The sequence below is a fragment of the Benincasa hispida genome, chromosome 1 (assembly GCF_009727055.1).
Source record: "Benincasa hispida cultivar B227 chromosome 1, ASM972705v1, whole genome shotgun sequence".
Lineage (NCBI taxonomy): Eukaryota > Viridiplantae > Streptophyta > Magnoliopsida > Cucurbitales > Cucurbitaceae > Benincasa > Benincasa hispida.
The window spans coordinates 93,167,588-93,174,138 of record NC_052349.1 but is presented as its reverse complement, the minus strand read 5'-3'; the positions used below and the strand labels follow the sequence as shown (position 1 = coordinate 93,174,138).

The 6,551-nt window shown below is 41.7% G+C and overlaps 1 non-coding gene across 1 annotated transcript; it reads right to left on the bottom strand.

Moving 5' to 3' along the window:
- Positions 1-710: 710 nt before the first annotated feature.
- On the bottom strand, positions 711-817 carry LOC120070379. The gene has a single exon (XR_005479875.1). It is a non-coding gene; the product is annotated as a small nucleolar RNA R71 (small nucleolar RNA).
- Between the last annotated feature and the right edge of the window lie 5,734 nt (positions 818-6,551).

Genomic DNA, 6,551 nt, shown 5'->3' with positions numbered 1-6,551 from the left:
CGGAGAAACTAGAAGATAGAGCACCAAATGCAAATAATATCATGGCGAATCCCATCCTCTTGGCGTACGACCGCAATAGACCCATCCGGGACTATGCGTCGCCCAACTTCTATGATTCCTCACCAGGAATCATGAGGCCAGCTCTTGACGGATTGAAGTTCGAGATGAAACTGGTGATGTTGTAGATGATTTAAACTATCGGACAGTTTGGCAGTAGACGTGGCAAGGATCCGCACGCCCACCTCCGGAGTTTTATTGAAATCTACAATACGTTTGTGTTCCCAAACATCTTTGGTGAGGAGGTTCGACTAACATTGTTCCCATTTTCGTTGTGTGACCAGGCACGACTTCGACCCTGATTTCTAAACATTATGTTCCAGCTTTTCATACTTTTGGAGAACTTCGCTATGCATTTCATTCTTTCCGGAAGGGAAAAAAAAAGAAGTAGCCAAAATTGAGTTGTAGTCTTGTTGTTTGCCGCCTCGATGCATTTCCTCCTTCAAAAGAGGTTTGTTTTCCTACTTTCTTTCTTGTATTCTTTCGTTTGAATCCTTCCTAAAGAGGTTTGAGATCCAGTTTCAGTACCTTTTCTTGCTCGAGACAAAAGATAGCGAAAATGGGCTTATTCTCTCGAACTAGGGGAGATTACATCATGGGAACAAGTAGTTGAGAACTTCATGAAGAAGTACTTCCCCCCGACGGAGAATGCCAGAAGGAGGAAGCTGATCACTAATTTTGAATAGAATATTGACGAATCGTTCAGTGACGCCTGGGCGAGGTTTAAGAGGCTGGTAAGAGATTGCCCGTATAATGGCTTACTAGACTATTTACAGATGGAAATTTTCTACCATGGAATGAACCCTGCATCGTAAACGGCTACCAATGCGATTGCAGCTGAAGGTCTTCTTGATAAAACTTACAACGAGGCCAAGAATATACTTGATCGCATTTCTAAAAGTCATGAAGACTAGAGAGAAAGCGATCAAAAATTGAGAATTAAAGACAGTGAAACGAACAACGGGGACATTGCATCCCTTCAAAACCAAATGACTCCGATGATGAATTTGATATAAGGAATCGCAATCAATAGCCCGGAAACGCATAGTGGACAAGTCAATGCGATCAACCAAACGAGCATAAGTTGTGCTACTTGCGGTGAAGGCCATCCAATGGAGGAGTGTCTAGGGAACCCATAGTTAGTCTATTTCATGAAAAATAATCCTTTTTCCAATACGTGAAACCCTGGGTAGAGAAACCACCCTAACTTCGCGTGGAAAAATCAACAACAAAATTGTTAATCAGTGGCACAAAAAGAAGGGCCACCAGGATTTTTTCCGCGAACAATCGGTCAAACTCAAAACCAAGCTAGCAGTTCACAAGCACCGCAATCTTCATCTTTAGAGAGTTTACTGAAGCAATATATTGAAAAGAATGAGACAGTGCTTCAGAACCAAGCAACGTCTATCTACAATCTGGAAATTCATATAGGACAGATTGCAGGCGAACTCAAGAATAGACCACAAAGGGCACTGCCAAGTTCAACAGAACTCCTGCGCAACCCAAGGGGTACGGAAAAAGAGCAATGTCAGGTTGTGACGTTGCAAAGCGAAAAGACTGTGGCAGAGGAGAAGAAGAAGCCAAGTAGTACCGCTCCAATTGCGAAGGATCCGAAGATCCCATTGACTTAAGAAGAACAGGAGAAAAGAAGGCGATGAAATCAGAGATTGCATCCACTTTGAAGCCAAAAGAACAGGGAACCGTGAAAATATAGTTGCCATCATTCCCTCAGAGACTTCAAAAGAAGAAAAATGATGAGGTATAATATCAACGCTTCATGGACATTCTAAAACAGTTGCATATTAACATTTCGTTCACTAAAGCGATTAAACAGATGCCTAAGTATACAAAGTTTCTAAAGGACATGGTGACAAAGAAGAGAAGCACTGGTAAGTTCGCAACGGTGGCGTTGACGCAAAGTTCAAAATCCATAATTCAATAAAAAATGTGCGACCCTGGAAGTTTCACAATACCCTGCTCGATCGAAGGATTATATATTGGTCAAGCGCTTTGCAATCTTAGGGCCAACATCAACCTAATGCCCCTTTCAATTTTCAAGCAGCTGAATGTGGGCCAACTAGCACCCACGATGGTGACTCTCCAATTAGCTGATAGATCCCTTGTGCATCCAGAAGGGAAGGTGAAGGATGTTCTAGTTATGATTGACAAATTTACGTTACCAGTAGACTTCATCATCCTGGACTACGAAGTAGACAAGGATGTACCCATCATACTGGGGCGACCATTTTTATCCAGTGGTCACGCTCAGATTGATGTGTACAAGGGAGAGATTATATTGAGTGTGAATAGACAAAAGCTCAAGTTTGATATTATCCGAGCCATGAAATATCCTGAAGAAGAAGACCTCACTAAATCCGATGATGAACCAATTTTGAATGAAGAAGAAAATTCTAGAGATGAAAATGAAGATGGGGATGCGACCGCATCCATAGTAGCCTGCAATGCAATCACAGAAAAAACAACCAAAGAAGATGAGATGATCGCATCCAAAGAAGACAAGCTGACAACTTGTGAAGAAAGAAAACAACAAAACCATCCTTGGAACAACCACCGATAGTAGAGCTGAAGACCCTTCCAAACCACCTAAAGTATGCTTTTCCAGGGGAGAATGAAACGTTTTCAGTTATAATTTCCTCTGCACTTCATGAAGATCAAGAAAATGCATTGCTGAGCATTTTGAGGAAGTATATAAAAGCAATTGGTTGGACGCTAGCAGACATTAGAGAAATCAGCCCCACATATTGCATGCAAAGGATTCGTCTCAAGGAAAATCATAAAGGATCAATCGAACATTAATGCAGACTCAACCCTGCAATGAAGAATGTCGTGAAGAAGAAGATGATCAAATGGTTAGACGCGGGAATTATCTATCCAATTGCCGATAGCACGTGGATCAACCCCGTGCAATGTGTGCCGAAGAGAGGAGGGATGACGGTAATCCCAAACGCTAATAACGAACTGATACCAATGAGGACCGTCACTGGCTGGCGGATTTGCATGGACTACCGCAAATTGAATGCGGCGACAAAGAAGGATCATTTCCCTTTGCCTTTTATCGACCAGATGTTAGATCGCCTAGCTGGAAATGATTTCTACTACTTCTTGGATGGATATGCTGGCTATAACCAAATCATGATTACTCTCGAAGATCAAGAAAAAACCACATTCACTTGCCTTTATGGAACACTTGTGATTCAACGCATGCCGTTCGGCCTATGTAATGCGCTAAGCACTTTCCAAATGTGTATGATGACTATCTTTTCTGAATATCTTGAAGATTCCGTAGAAATTTTCATGGATGACTTCTCGGTGTATGGGCAAACATACAAAGTCTGTCTCAACAATCTGGAGAAGATATTGAAAAGATGTAAAGAGACGAACCTTGTGCTAATCTGGGAGAAACGCCACTTCATGGTGAAGGAAGTCATTGTGCTTGGGCACAAAGTCTCCAAGGTTGGGCTGGAGATGGACAAGATAAAGATTAAGGCAATTAAAAATCTTCCACCTCCAGCAAATGTGAAGGCAGTCAGGAGCTTCTTAGGACATGCTGGCTTGTGAAAGAATTTTTATATAGACGTTTTGTGAAAGAATTTTCAAAGATTGCATGACCACTGAGTACGTTGCTGGAGGCAGAAAGAAATGCCCCTCAATGCATTCATGATACTAAAGAACGCATTAACAACCGCACCTGTGTTGATCGCACCGGACTGGACACAGCCCTTTGAATTAATGTGTGATGCAAGCGGTTATGCAATGGGGGCAGTGCTGGCGCAAAAGAAGAAAACAATGCTACACCCCATCGCATATGTGATAACGGGTAGAAATACATGTTATTACAGTGCTAAGTTATTAAACAATGTAGGTTTGCATCGATAAAATATGTTAGATTGCGTCCAAAAAGCATTAAGTTCATAACATTGCGGTCGCATGCGTTCATCGTATAAGAATAATTAACTTTTTTATTTTTATGCAAAAAATGCATTGACGCAAGGCAGAAAGTGCGATCACAAGAAATCAATGGACGAGCGCAACGTTATCGCAAGGCTTTGCGGTGATTGGTGCTCGCAAACATCTGCTCAAGAAGGATTGCCGCATAGAGCCGGTGCAACTTGGTTGGCGCATCTGGGTGAAAAGCATAATTACTCACGATGAGACAGAAAGCTGATGACGGTCGAATTCAGATTAAGTTGACAAGCCACTAACGATAACAAGTAAACTCAGCTTTTCGGTGACAAATATTGGTGCATCAGTCAGAGAATTAAACCCATCCCATCTGTGCAATCATAAGAGAGAAGCCACCTTTCACCCTGAAGCTCTATAAATACCGAAGGAAACCTTAAAAAAAGGGGTTAAGCTAGTTCAGCAAGTTCGGAGAGTTAGAGAATTTTCCCTTAGATAGTTTAACCTTGTTCTTAGATTTTGTTTTATTTTAAGGTAGAAGCGAGAGAAGCGAGATTATGCTGATATATTGTTCGAGTGAACTTGGGAGAGTGTTGGAAGCTTCAAGATCAGAGAGAGGGCCAGCTCCTACGGAAACAGGAATATCTTTTAAACAGAATAGAGTTGACAGTGTAAAGGCCTTGAGAAGCAAGGGATTGCTACCAGGCTCTCTATCTTTATCTTTGTCATTTTGTACTCAAACTTATCTAGAGAAATGGAATTTACTTCTCTATATTTGTTCACTCTCTGTTTATTATGCATGAGTAGCTAAATCTATTGAATGGGTTGAGAAGCACTTAGCTAGCATAACTGAGGATCTTCACTCTATGCAATTATCTTGTATTATGTATGCTTCATTTGTTCATTAGAGATACTCGGGAGGGTAGTCTAAGGATAGGATCTAGGCTTGGAAAAGTCAGGTTAGAATCTAGGCTGGGGAGAGTCAGATTAGAATGCATAATCAAGAGAAATGAGCTTAAGAATAAGCATTGTTTGCTATTAACGCATCGCATGCATCCTAGAGATAGGATATGATTGTATGCAGTCACCTTTTCTTTGTGTGCATCTTGCATCATCGCATAAGGAAAAGAGTAGAGACTTAGGAATAAGCTGTATGGACATTGTTGCATTCAACACATGCGTCCTAGAACTAAGAGCACCGCATTTGCATTGGAAAATGATTTGTTGTTGCATGAGTGTAGCATGATCGCATAGTTTGACGAATTCCCAGGAAACGCTAGCTAAAGACCTTCTCAACCCGTTCCTTCGCATACTCAGTGTATCTACTGCATAATCGAACTTTTCTCAAATCTGCCGCATACATTTATTTTTATATCGTAAACAACAACCCAAACAACTTCGATTTCTTTGGTCACCGCAAAGTCTTCTAAGAAATTATCACCGCATACTGTTTTCTCGAGTTCCTGAGTTCGACCTTGGACTTACTAGAAAACTCGCGGGGTTTATACTTGGATTCCGTCGAGAAAACTTGTTGTTCAATGCATTTCCATCACCGCATCTCATTCCATAATTTCATCACATAAAATAACACATCAAGTTTTTGGCATTGTTGGCGGGTGTCACAATCGCTCTTTTGGGAGCTTCTCTTAGCGATTATGCGGCACTTATTCCTGCTCATGAACAAGTCAGCCAACTTGAATACAGACTGCCGGTAGCACACCGAGTGCCTCTCACAACCTCCACCCCCGTTTTAGGGAAAACGGTTTTAGAAAACGGGTTTAGAGAAAAGGTTTTCGTTAGTAGTTTTTGTGAGTGCGAATAAAGAAAGAAAGATTGTAGTAGGCTAGAAAGCAATAAGCAACAACAACAGCTTTATAGAGTACTACTCCGGGTATGGGGAAGTGATGATTAGTCTTATCCCCATATAGTGCATTCTGAACAAAAAGCCAACTGGCACCCTTGCATATGCAAAAGGGCGAGTGGTCACTTACAATGAAAATATAAATAAAGCAAGCTAACTAAGCTAATACAATACATGATATGAAAGTATGCTAGAAGGGGGTTGGATTGGGCATACGGCCATGGGCAGCAGGCCCTGGACAAGCATGACCATGACAATGGGGACTTTGGAAAATTAGTGTGCTAACGGTAGTTTTTCTGATTTCTTTTCACTCTCAATCTCTAGAGAATTACGACCCAGAGATTGAGAGGATGTTCAGACGAAGATTAAAAGACAACCGCCAACAAAAAGCTAACCCGAAGAATGGCGAAACAACCAGAAGAAAGGGCCACAAATGCAAACAATATAATGGCCAACCCTATCCTTCTGGCGAATGACCGCAATAAACCCATTCAAAAATATGCGTCGCCCAACCTCTACAATTTCTCTCTACGAATCATGAGGCCAGCGTTAGACAGATCGAGATTTGAAATGAAGCCAGTAATGCTGCAAATGATCCAAGCTGCTAGGCAGTTTGGAGGGAGGCATGGCGAAGACCTGCACGCCCACCTCCAGAGCTTCATAGAAATCTGCAACACTTTTGTGTTCCCGAATATCTCTATCGAAGAAGTTC